We start from the raw sequence: 13,280 nt of genomic DNA on the forward strand, positions 1-13,280 counted from the left end.
ATATATAAGCAGGAAAAATCAGAAGACGACAAAGAGCTTACAGGAAAACACAAAGGGGAGTTTATTAACACATATAGGGATAGGGGTCGACGTTTCGGCAGTCAGCGCTGCCTTCGACGAGTCCCGTCGAAGGCAGCGCTGACTGCCGAAACGTCGACCCCTATCCCTATATGTGTTAATAAACTCCCCTTTGTGTTTTCCTGTAAGCTCTTTGTCGTCTTCTGATTTTTCCTGCTTATTTCATTCTCGTGGTCAACCGCCCTCCTAAGCTTCTAATCTATATATATATATATATATATAAAATGTGAAAAATAGCCGGAGCTCTTTGGCTGCACGTATAGCATATGTTTGTAACTCAAACGTCGCCATGCCAGTACTGGACAGCTGTTTCGGCCTTGTTGGGCCTTCATCAGCAGTACGCAGGCAGGCAACGTTTGAGTGGATGGCGTCAGAAGGTCACGTAACACGTGATTCCTCCCGTCAGGGTGAGATAACTCACTCACTGAAAGCCCAGTGCAAAGCCAGTGAAGTATAAAATGTGAAAAATAGCCGGAGCTCTTTGGCTGCACGTATAGCATATGTTTGTAACTCAAACGTCGCCATGCCAGTACTGGACAGCTGTTTCGGCCTTGTTGGGCCTTCATCAGCAGTACGCAGGCAGGCAACGTTTGAGTGGATGGCGTCAGAAGGTCACGTAACACGTGATTCCTCCCGTCAGGGTGAGATAACTCACAGTGTGAGTTACAAACATATGCTATACGTGCAGCCAAAGAGCTCCGGCTATTTTTCACATTTTATACTTCACTGGCTTTGCACTGGGCTTTCAGTGAGTGAGTTATCTCACCCTGACGGGAGGAATCACGTGTTACGTGACCTTCTGACGCCATCCACTCAAACGTTGCCTGCCTGCGTACTGCTGATGAAGGCCCAACAAGGCCGAAACAGCTGTCCAGTACTGGCATGGCGACGTTTGAGTTACAAATATATATATATATATATATAGTTGAAATAAATGGGAGACAGAAGACGAAAGTAGGGGAAGTAACAAAAAAAGAGGTTTATTAAAACTTAAAAATCATAAAAGTTAGGGAGGATGTCTACGTTACGGCGGAAGCTCCGCCTTCTTCGGGACAAAAGAGCTAAGCTCTTTTGAGCCTTTCAACGAGCGCGACCCAAGGCTCTGACACGTAATCTCCCCGGCCGATGACCCAGGAACCTTCCGGAATCTTCCAGAACATGACTCACTGACAACTGCCTCGCAGTGGAATTGTACCAACTGTGACGACACTTTTGTAACCTTTTAAAAGACCTTGTACATAGATTTTCGTCTCAGTCCCGAAGAAGGCGGAGCTTCCGCCGAAACGTAGACTTCCCCAGACCCTTAGTTTAAATGCCAGCTTAATAAATAACTTTCCCCTGCTCCCTACTTCAGTCTCTGGTGTCTTTTCTCCCCTATCTATATTCAACATCCTGGTCGTTCGAACCTAAATTTTGTAGCGTATATATATATATCAATATATATATATATATATATATATATATATATATATATATATTGACTGTTAACGCTACATACTTATGTTGCACGCTGGCTATGTGAGGGGATAGAAATAATAATAATAATAATAACAATAATAATGTTTTACTGCTGCTCAAGAACAGCTACAGGGCCATAGTATTGGGGCACACAACATCAGTCACATTGTTAATATAATACCGTACAATGCGTACAATACAATACAAAAAAAACGACAAGAGACAAACAATGCTACAATATCGCAGAATAAATACAAAAAATAATACCGAAAAACAATTCCTATATTCGGCAACGAGATCTCTACGGATAGGTGTAGCCTAGAGCAGGGTACGGCAGCGAAAAAATAGCGTCATACTGTTCACGTTACCTTGGTATCGCGCAACTTTTAGAAATTTGTAGCGACTCCTAGTATTGCGCTACTTTATGGTGGAGTCGCGTGTAGCGGTGTTCCGTTACTTCGTTTGGGCAGCAAGTACAACACTTGGGGAGGAATGCGTGTTTAACCAAAAAATGCGCTTTGACAACAGGCCGGTTGCGGAACAGAAAGCGAGAGAGAGACAGAAAGAATAAACTAACCTACACCCGAATCCATTAGTCGAGCCGGAGTCAAAACCAACGCCCGATTTTCCTCTCCCGGGTACGGGAAAGTCACTTGGCTGATGCGATTATTCGCAGTTTCGGCAGAGCATTTAGAAAAAAATGTGGAACGCTTCACGATTTTGCGTGTCATCCTTGCGCAGGGGCCATGGTAATCTTCTCTGTATCTTTGGAAGTACGGTGGAATAGGATCCCGAACAGTTATTTATACTGGGGAGAACCACGTGATGCAAACGCGACGGTGTCGTTAGACTATATTGATAATTAGCAGGCTTTAAATGGAGACAGAGCTCCTTGTAGTGAATAGACCACATTTATTTGACTATGGTATCCCTGTTTTCAACTTAAGTGTTACGTATTCGTGAAGTCCAGTGTGGAAAAAGTTGTCTTTCAGGCTCTAATAAATACCAGTGTGCCGTAAAGCACACTTCCCAACGAAGCAGCTGCGTAATGCGGACGGCATGCCTGACGCTTGGTCGCTGTTGTTGCCCAAACGTGGACGAACTGGAGGCTCACACAAAAGAAATCTGCTCATCTTGCACAAAAATCAGCTCTTATCTTAGGGAACGCTATGCAGCTGTGATTAATGTGTTGTTTGTTGCGGAATGCTTCGACGAACTTGGGACGATTGAAATAATTAGTTGATATACGAGTCGTTTGCGTATTGCCCAGATGTGAGAATATAACAAGATTATGACTCGCCGGTTATTTGCTTGCGTGTTTGTTTGTGTGTGTGTGTGTGTGTGTGTGTGTGTGTGTGTTAGCGCCACGAAGCAACATCTTGATGCAACGGAAAGGTTTCGGTTTCATATTCATGCCGTGCATCGCTATCATATTTACCAAATCATGACATGAGTTTGTCTATTGTCGGATAAAAATGGAATCTGAATCGGAAATAGGAAGAAGAAAAAAACGAAACTTTAATACGTAAGACAAACGTCTCACATTGCCAAAGGTGTAGCGTCGAATGCCTCTGACTGAAATCTCCGTGTTTCTCCCCGGCCGTCTCGCCCGTCTCGGATGTCGTGCCCTCCTCGCTCTCGTGCGCGCGTACTTTGACCGCTGCGCTAACACGCTAACACGGCCCCGGTGTAAAACATTGCGTCCTCGCAATCTTCGCCGGTGACGTAATCCAATAGCCATCGAGGTGGGCATCTCCTGCGTTTGTGGCTTCCAACGGGAGCTCTGAGCGGTACTTCCGAGGAAGCGGGTTCTGCTATATCAGGGGTCAGGGCTGATGGATCCTCGTCAGGTTGGCTGTCCGAGGGAAACTCGTCAAATATCTCGCTGAGGTCGTAGTCATGCTCCATGTGATGAGGTTCGCGGTAGGCTTTGATTTGCATGGCAGTGGCGATTTTCTTTTCAGTTTGCCCATTCGGCAACGAGCGTTCAATCGTGTAAGCGTTGTCCTCGTCATTCGTTATTGTGTAGGGTCCCTCATAGAGACTTCCAAGCTTGCCGTTTCTCATTCCGTTGGAGAAGAGGATCTTGTCTCCTATCTTGTATATTGGTGTCCGGTGTCGAGAGTCGAAACTCTTTTTCATGGCTTGTAAATACTTCGTAAGGCTGACGTGTGCGTCATTACGCGCATCTTCAATGTCGATGGCTGGATTGTCGGGGCTGACATGAAGTGCATTGTCGATGTGCCGTCGGGGTGAGTAATTAAAGAGCAGCTGGAATGGCGATGTTCTTAGTCCTGCATGGTCGGTGACGTTCACTTGGAATGTTGAGCGTTTGAGATAGGCGCTCCAGTGATCGATGTCACCGTCGATGTTTTTCCGGAGTACTGGCAAGATTTTGCCGTTGGCTCTTTCTACAAGCCCATTAGTCTCAGGTGCGTAAGGTATGGTGGTCCGTCGTTCAATATATCGGTCGGCGAAATATCGTGTTGCTGCTGCAGATATAAGTACCTTGTCGTTGTCTGTGATGACCACTCGAGGTGTTCCGTACGTATCAATAATGTCCTCCTCAAAGAATGTGAGGAAATGCTCAGTGGATTTGCTGGAAACAGCGCGTGTTACAATGAACCGCGTGGTGAGGTCAACAGCTGTAATGAAATATTTGTTCGGATACTCCGTGTTTATTGGACCAACGTGATCAATAGCGACGTGGTCAAATGGTGTCGTAGGTGGTGCTCGGGGTTGCAATGTGCGCGTTTGTACACCGGGCACGTGGTTATATTCCTGGCACTTCGGGCATCCCTTCACGTATGCGTGTGTATCTTGCGACATTGTCTTCCAGTAGTACCGTCGCTGAATTTTTGAAAGTGTTCGTGGAGCATCGCTGTGGCCATCTTTGTCGTGGTAGCATTTGAGGACAGCGTGCTTGAGTGATCGTGGTATGACGGTGCGCATTATGCCAGGTGTCTCATTTGGAGAGATTGACATAAGAGTGGCGTTTACAAGGGAGTAGTGTTCCTTCGCTGCGGATGGACAGTCAGTTTCGAGGTCGTCTATGATAGGTTTAAGTGCTGGATCCTGCCTTTGTGCGTCGTTGAGGCGAGAGTCCGCTGCACGGAGAACTAGGAGATTGTGAACTTCGTCGGGTATTCTTGACAACGTGTCGGCAACGGTATTTTGCTTGCCGGGTGTGTGTCGGATGGTGAAGTTGTACTCCATCAGGTCGAGCATAAGCCGTGCGAGGCGTCTGTGTGGCGTCTGTTTCGTCATGATATGTGTAACGGCCCAGTTGTCGGTGAAAACATCGAAGTGAGTCAGTCCTTGAAGGTAGCAATGGAACTTGTCAGTCACAGCCCAGTGCAATGCGATGGCTTCAAGTTCAGTTGAATGCTTGTTTTCGTCCGATATGGGAACCTTCTTGCTGGCGTATTCTACAATACGGGCAACTTTACCCTCTCGCTGAACCAAAACAGCTCCAAAAGCTTGGTGTGATGCATCAACATGGACTTCTGTGGGAAGCTCAGGATTGAAGGTGGCAAGTATGGGCGCTTGCATTAGACATTGTTTGAGCGTGGTCATTGCGGTTTCGCAGGCGCTAGACCATACGAGCTGTGCGTCCTTCTTTGTCAAGTCGGTAAGAGGACGGGCAATCTTCGAATAGTCCTTGATGTATTTTCTATAGTACGATGTTAGTCCCAGGAATGACCGCAGTTCCGTCTTGTTATGTGGTGTAGGGTACCTTTCGATCGCTTCTGTGCGGTGAGGATCGATAGAAAGTCCCTCGGGTGAAACAATGAGACCCAAAAATGGAATGGCGGAACTCATAAAGATGCACTTGGTAAAGTCAGTTCGCAGTCCAAGTTCACAAAGAGTGTGCAGCGTTTCGGAGACAAGCTCAATGTGGTGATCAACGTTATCAGTGAAAATGCAGATGTCGTCAATGTAAACTTCAACATGTCCCGTGCTCGTAAGGTGTCTTAAGCCGTCATTCATGACACTCTGCATCGTTGCTGGTGCATTACATAGTCCGAAAAGCATACGGTTGGGCTCGTAATGTCCATTCTCGGTTACGAATGCAGCCTTTGACTTATCGGATTCCTTGAGCAGAATGTTGAGGAAAGCCTTCTTGATATCCAGTTTTGTCATATAACGAGATCCTGCTATCTTGCGGAGTACAGTTTCAACGCGGGGCATGGGGTATGCATGCTTCACCGTCTTTGCGTTGAGATACCTGTAGTCAACACAGAGGCATTTGGGTGTGGACACGTGGTGTGGCTGGTCGACCACGATGACCGGCGATGCATATGGTGATCGTGACGGCCTTATGATGCCTTTGAGAAGCCAGTTGGCAGTCTTTTCCTTGATGAATTTCCGGTTGACCTCTGAGGTAGAATAAGGTTGCATGCGTACCGGTTTGTCATCAAGAAGATCAATGGTGTGTTCCACGTGTGGGAAAAGTCCAAGTTCCGTACTCGGTTGCGTAAACGCTTCCAAGTTCTTTAGCAATGCCTTCTTTAGCCTCTCATGCTCCTCTGCGGTTACGTTTTGTGAGCCCTGGAGACAGGATATTTTGCTGGCTATATCATCTTTTGATGGAAGACTTGGAATGGGTCTGTCGCGAGCTTGCCCTGTGTCGTTTTCCATAATCAGTTTTGTGAATCCCCCGATGTTGATGCCTGTATCGGTGCCTGTATCGGTGGTGTGGCTGATGCTTGCAGTCTTGGGGTCGCTCAGTGGCGGAGTAGCAGAGAGCTGAGACGATTCGGACTCTACAAGCTCAACAGCAGGCGAGTGATTTGCGGTTTCTGGTGTGCCGATGTCTGCGGGTTTCGGTTTCGGAATCCATTCGAGAGTGTTTACGTTTCCGTGAAAGCGCTCAATATAATCAAAAGGAACTGCGCGTCGCCAGTCCAAGCCGGCAATAAGGGAGTAGTTCAAACTGCCGACGACTCGAAGTTCGACGGTAGCTGTTGCCGATCCAATTGACACGGTCCCTTGGGCCAGGCCGACAGGGCTGTTGATTCCACCAAAGGGTCCCTTTAACGTGACGGTCTTGTTGGGGATGACGTCAATTTTTGGAGCTTTGCGATGTCGTGAGATAGCAGTGTTGCAGCAGAGCCTGGGTCCCATAGTGCTAAGACATCTATGTCATTTATACTGGCTGGAACAAGTATAATGCTATGCGCAGGTGCATGATAAGAGGACACAACGTTATTGATTGCGTTTTCAGTGAGAGGCGGTGTTTGTCTTTGGAACTGGCCGTCACGGCTCCGACGACGTTGCTGAGCTTCGGCCTTTTCCTCTTCTGTACGCGTGTCAGGGAGAGAACAGTCCTTTGCGCGGTGTCCGACATTGAAGCACCTTGCACACATGTCTGGTGGAACAGTTGCAGGTTTAGCCTTCCTTTGTATTTCGGGTGGTTGTCTTCGCATGCCGTCAGAAGGTTTCTGGTCCCGAACTCCTTCTTGGTCATTTCTGCTTGTTGTGAATGTCTTCGCTGTTCGTTGTTTGGAGTGGTCGGTGGAGGGAGTTTTGTGCACTGTGTCCGTAGACTGGCGATCAATTTCCCGAGCGTACTGTACCAGGTCGTTTACAGAACCTTGCCGGAGCGTGTAAAAGGCAGAGAGCATAGGTTTGTGTCTTGGTTCGAGAACACCGTCGATAATCCGGTCCACTATGTCAGGGTCAGAAAGTTGGTACTTTCCTTTCTTGATCCGTTGTAATCGGGCGTAAATGTAATCCACAAGGGGTTCCTTCTCGCGTTGGCGTCGTAGGTTGACGTGGTTCACCCACTGGCGAAACAAAAAGGGAATGTCAAATTCTTTTTGGAGAGCGGTGATCCAGTCATTCCATTGTGTTAGCTTAGTGCCCTCGGTTTTATGCCATTCCAATGCACGTCCTCGAAGTCTTGATATAGCAGAGCTGAGCGTTGCGTTGTCGCTCCATCCGGACCTCTCTCGTAAGGACTGCACAGCGGAATGCCAGTCTTCGAAACAGTCGGCGTCGTTCCCGTAGTAGAGTGGTAGCGTAGACGTCAAGTCTGGCATCGTAGTTACCTGCAGTGCGGTTGCGTGTTGCTGTTCGAGAAGTCTGGTGATCGAGCTCAATGCAGTTGCCAGCATGTTGATGACGATGGGGTCGTTAGGGCTAGCGTTGGGTGTGGCCCCAAAAGGTTCCAGAAGAGGCGGTGTCGTAGTGGAGGTAGCGGTGGTAGCGGTCGTAGCGGTGGCCGATACGGTTTTCCTCGTCGCCATGTCGGATAAAAATGACCGCTGCGCTAACACGCTAACAGGTTTCATATTCATGCCGTGTATCGCTATCATAGTTACCAAATCATGACATGAGTTTGTCTATTTGGGAATTCTCCCCACTCACCATCTCAAAATAAAGTTGTTGCTGCTTCTATTGTTTGGCAATATAATACGACGCCTGTCTGGGAGGGGGGCAGCCGGCGGGTTTTCCCGAAAAATAGGCTGAACCAGGGCGGTTGATTAGAGATGTGGTGTTAGAAATGGCGGAGAGTGTTCATATTTTACACGCGTGCCAGGGAGAAGTGATTGGAACTGTGAACGGAAAAGATATCGCGGATAGCGCAGGCTTTTCGTGTTTACTGCGTGTTTGCACAGATGTCACCTGTATCCTCACTACGTCCGCTGTATATCCACCATGAGAAGTCGCAAATATTCCTCAGTGAATATTCTTTGAATATACTACTAATGTCACTGCAATGGCGTTTCCTTAATGCAAAAAAAAACGACACGAGACAAACCATGTTAAAATATAAAAGCAGAAATAAAAAAATAATATCGAAAAACAATTGCTACATTCGACATCGAGATGGCTACGGTAAGATATAGTTTAGAGAAGGGTACGGCAGCAGAAAAGTAGCGGCATACTGTTCACGTTACCTTTATTTGGCAGCGGTATCGCGTTACTTTTCGAAATTTGTAACGACACTAGTATTGCGCTACTTTATTGTGGAGTCGCGTGCAGCGGTGTTCCGTTACCTCGTTTGGGCAGCAAGTACAACACTTGGGGAGGTACGCGGGTTTAACCAAAAACGCGGCCGGTTGCCGAACAGAAAGCGAGAGAGAGAGAGAGAAAGATTGACCTAACCTACACCCGAATGCATTAGTCGAAACGGAGTAAAAAAAAACACCCAATTTTCCTCTCCTGGGTCCGGGAAAGTCACTTGGCTGATGCGATTATTCGCAGTTTCGGCAGAGCATTTAGAAACAATATGTGGAACGCTTCACGATTTTGCGTGTCATCCTTGCGCAGGGGCCATGCTAATCTTCTCTGTATAGTTCCAATTTTAGTATATGTACTTTGGAAGTACGAACGAAAGGCATCCCGAACAGTTATTTATACTGGGCTGAGCTACGCGATTCCAACGCGACGGTGTCGCTAGAGTAGATTGATAATTAGCAGGCTCTAAATTCAGAAAAAAAACTGTGATCTAGTAAATGCATTACATTTAGTTGAATGTCGTACCCCTGTTCGCTACTTAAGTATTACATATTTGTCAAGTGCGGAAAAAGTTGTCTTTCAGGCTCTAATGAATACCAGTGTGCCGTAACTTCCCAAAGAAGCAGCTGTGTAATGCGGAGGGCGTTCCTTACTTGGTCGCTTGTTGTCCAAACGTGGACGAACAGAAGGCTTACGCAGAAAGGAACTGCTTATCTCGCACCAAAATCAGCTCTTATCTGAGAGAACGCTAGGGAGCTGTGAGTAATGTGTTGTTTGTTACTGAATGCTTCGACGAACTTGGAATGATTATAATAATTTGTCGATTTGTGTGTTGCCGAGATTGCTATATAGATTACTAGATTATGACTCTCCAGTTGTTCTCCAGTCCCAAGGCAGATTCAAGCCTTACATAAAGGGAGCCTTTAAACATCCTTTAAAATCCTTTAGACATCTTCTGCAACATGACAACTGCAACATTCCACATATGGGTAACGTCATGACGGTATTTAGGCAATATTGGCAAGAGGTTGGCGGAGGTATTTGTGCGCCATTTATTCCTTCCTCTTCTTCTTTTCCTTCTTTTCTTCTTTCTGCGTCGGAACACAGATGCATGCTGACTGCAAGCACTTGTACGCCACAGGCAGCTGAGTTGAGCTCTGCAAACCTGCGCTTCACTTACTGGGGCAGGGCTAGGGGAGACCGCTTAGGTGTCAGTATGGATATAGAGGATTTAAGAGAAATCTTTCTGGAACAGCACCGCGAGCGGTACTTCCCTGACGACCTTGTTATCGGCCGCGCATCAAAGACACAGCCCACCCGGGAGCGGACCGCGTTATCCAGGGGCCCTTCTCCAAAATCTGAAGGCCCAGCTCACTTTTGCCCAGGGGCGGATTTAAGGGTCTGTCATGGGGGGGGGGGGGGCGGTCTTAAGAAAATTTCGTGCTTTGCGGCGCACCATCGTCCAAGAGATAGGGTTTTTACATAGGGAACACGACCGTATGGGGGGGGGCGATCGCCCCCCCCTTAAATCCGCCCCAGCAGTTTTGCCTCCCTCCACCGCGTACGCGATCACACAGCACAGCGATCACTTGAACGAAGCGCTTCGTTTTGTCCATTGTGTCGCCTGGAAGGACAGACAGTGAGCTCATGTTGCAAGCACCACATTTGCTGACGTAATTAGCACACTTTTACAAAGAACAAACGTTTGTTCTTGCTGAACAATCATTCCGTCACCTTGACAGCAATAAAAAATGCATTCTTTTTTTCTTATTAGTCCGTTGCCTGAATAGTAATTTAATGTTGCTCTTCTCTTCTGTCCTCCTCAAGAGGTACAAAGCGGCAGAGCGGATGTGGCGACGACGACGTGGACGACACGATGTGGTCTTGCTGCCACGCGCTACGGCGCTGGCATGTCAGCCCTATCGGCAACGCCCTGGATTGGGGCCACGGGACACGTCCGGACCTGGGGGATATTCCATCGTAGCCGATCAGCAACGTGCTTCGTTAGCGGTCTCAGTACGTCGCTGTCCTTTCGCCCTGACACCACACATGCGTCAGTTTCGCTCGCTTCGAGAGCAATTTCCGTGCGGCCTACGTCCTTTTGCCAACTGAGAGTTTTCTTTGGGATCATCAGTTCTTACAGGCGTTCCATTCCATCATGCGCACACGCGTTACAGCCGCTGACGAATCTGCTGCCCCAGGAAGCAGGCGCTGCTTCCGTCGAGGTGAAGCGAGCCTTAGCGGAAGCACCAGTGATGATGTTATCGAAGCACAGCGTTCCCACCAACGTTATGGTCGATACTCAGGACATTTCTGTGGTGGTCGGACAATCAATGGAAGCAGCTTAGATTCTCTCGCAGAAGCTTTCGCCACAGCGGACTCGCTACAGCACTTTGTGAGCTTCTAGCAGCCTATCTCGCCACCTTCGCTACTTTTTTTCCAAGGCCGGCCATTTCGTTTCCTCACGGATCACAAGCAGCTCACTTTCGGACCTTCTATCCAAAGGCGCCGATCAGAGCCGTCGCGAGGCGAGTCTGCGCCCGGGGCAGGGCAAATTGAAGCGCCCCCCTCCACTTCCCTCACTGCCATCAGAAGCCTTGTAAACAAAGAAAAAGAAAGTTCACACTGCCGAGAAGGTAAATTCAAATTATCTTCATTCCCACTTTATACTGTCCAACCCACCCGCCAGGGCTTGCCGTTCGGCGCCCTCACTGGTGAGGGGGATGCCCCTCTGGAACCCCCGTCGCTACAACTCAGGAGCTGAGGCATATACACCCAGAAAAGCAACTCGCTTTCATTGGCGAATTTACCGTCGGCACCTTCCACATCAAGGACTCGGACAGCCCATTTGATGATGCTCTTGCTAGGATGGAAGTCAATGCTAGCTCGCTTCCTCATATATGTACATTGTTTACTTCCAAATGGCTGAGGTGCGAGTCTGATTATGAACTCTCCAGCCAGCTGCGAAACTCTTCCACGTCCCTTCTTTTGGAGTCCCAATCCCTTGGTTCTCATCCTGCAAGTTGCTCTGATGCTTCAACTGAAGGACAAAGACCTCTCGTTTTCATCATCCTTCAGAAGGCAGATTTTCGGCAACCTTCATTCTCTCGCCTACCCTGGAATACGCATGTCTTATCATCACCACATGCTTCCTGTGGCCGGATTGGGCCCGCTGTTGTCCTATCTGCAGGCGTGTCAAGGTGCACCGGCCCACCAAAATGACTTTCCCACTTATAAAAATTGCTCTCTCTTTGGTTTAAATATGTGGCCTCACCCAAACAGGTAAGGCCTTCCAAAAATTGCCTATAGGCTCATTGTAATGTCCCCCTCCACGGTAATCTTTAGTAAAAGGCGAAAGATTAATACGCGGAGTTGAAGGGAGACCTGAGCATAAAATACAAAACGTCGCGAAAACGTGTCTTTTCGACGGACGATTACAATCATAACGGTGTTTTCCACGACAACTACAATGTTACGCCTTGTCTTTGTAATAAAATTCGTAAGGGAAGAAAACAATTTGTCGAGAGGTGCGTAGGTTTCACGTTTTCCATTAGAAGCACACTATTTTTGAGGAGATTCCACGTGCGTTTACGATCTGCCGACTGATTCGTCAGTCTGTATGCGCACGGGACTACGGTACGTACGATATTCCTCACAGATGGCGCCACGAGTTATTGGTCGGCTCGGTCGGCCCTTTATGTTTGAACATCGGTGTCGAACATAATATAGGTAATATAGCTAACATAATATTTATAGCTAGCTAACAGTCGTGTAACTGACGCATATGCAAGACGCACGGAACAGACGAAGCGAACATGAAGTGTGCTTATAACTGACGCAAACATATATGCTGAGTGAGGGTATGAAGAGCACCTAAAGCAAACACCCAGAGTTGATACAGCTATACAGTCGAATAGTTATATATAAACGAACTGGATACATACACAGGAGCAGCAAAAGCTTAACGAGAACTAAAAGCTGCCCGATGCCACTTCTCGTGATACCCGAGAGATCCCATTCAGCGCACCTCGGATAAGCGTTCCAACTACCACATTTGGAAGCGACGTGGGTAGTTTCTTCCATGGCAGGTTGCACATCACAGTTGTGGAGTCAGTACAGTTTCCGCTGGGACTATTCACCGCCCACAAACTGCAAGACGCCCAACACCAGTAACCGAAAGTACAGCCAGCGACACAAATGCGCAGTGAATCCAGTGAATCTCCTCTGCTGCTCGCCAGTACTGTGGCGCCATCTCGTTGCGTTTGAACGTATCATGCACGGGTGCGCGGAAAATTTAATTCTCTTTTGTGCTCTTGTGGCGAGGTCGCTTTTGGGTTTGCAATGTAATCGGAAACTCAGTCTTCGTTTCTTCTGGAACAGCAGTACGAAAATATATCGGAAACGCAACAAGATATAGCCACAGCAGTTGCACTCCAAACGTACTACCGATTTTGTTTTAAAATGTCTGTGCCGTAAGTGGAGCTGCCACGACAGAATTACTTTAGCTTACACCGTTTGCCCGAAAGCGACCTAGTTATTTCCCCACATTCAATATGTCACACTGCATGCAGGTGAGGCGGGAAAAAAAAGAGAAAGAAAAAATCGTGATATTCTGGAATCATCGTATGCAAACATGCTTGTTTTAATGCTCTTTGCACTCTTGCTTGGTCCTTGGTGGCGGTACACAGTCGATTAAATTCCAAAGAATTGATTGTTTACCGTGTTTGACATGTTTTGGGGAAAAGTTGCATGACGTTGTAAGAGAAGCCATCGTGCGA

At 47.6% G+C, this 13,280-nt stretch overlaps 3 non-coding genes across 3 annotated transcripts; all 3 read right to left on the minus strand.

Moving 5' to 3' along the window:
• Positions 1-2,232: 2,232 nt before the first annotated feature.
• Positions 2,233-2,338, minus strand: LOC135379668 (U6 spliceosomal RNA). The gene has a single exon (XR_010419131.1). It is a non-coding gene; the product is annotated as a U6 spliceosomal RNA (small nuclear RNA).
• Positions 2,339-8,769: 6,431 nt separating this feature from the next.
• Positions 8,770-8,872, minus strand: LOC135379661 (U6 spliceosomal RNA). Its single transcript, XR_010419126.1, has one exon. It is a non-coding gene; the product is annotated as a U6 spliceosomal RNA (small nuclear RNA).
• A 2,901-nt stretch (positions 8,873-11,773) lies between these two features.
• On the minus strand, positions 11,774-11,894 carry LOC135379413 (U5 spliceosomal RNA). Its single transcript, XR_010418908.1, has one exon. It is a non-coding gene; the product is annotated as a U5 spliceosomal RNA (small nuclear RNA).
• Positions 11,895-13,280: the final 1,386 nt, after the last annotated feature.

Source organism: Ornithodoros turicata, chromosome 1 (genome assembly GCF_037126465.1).
Source record: "Ornithodoros turicata isolate Travis chromosome 1, ASM3712646v1, whole genome shotgun sequence".
NCBI lineage: Eukaryota > Metazoa > Arthropoda > Arachnida > Ixodida > Argasidae > Ornithodoros > Ornithodoros turicata.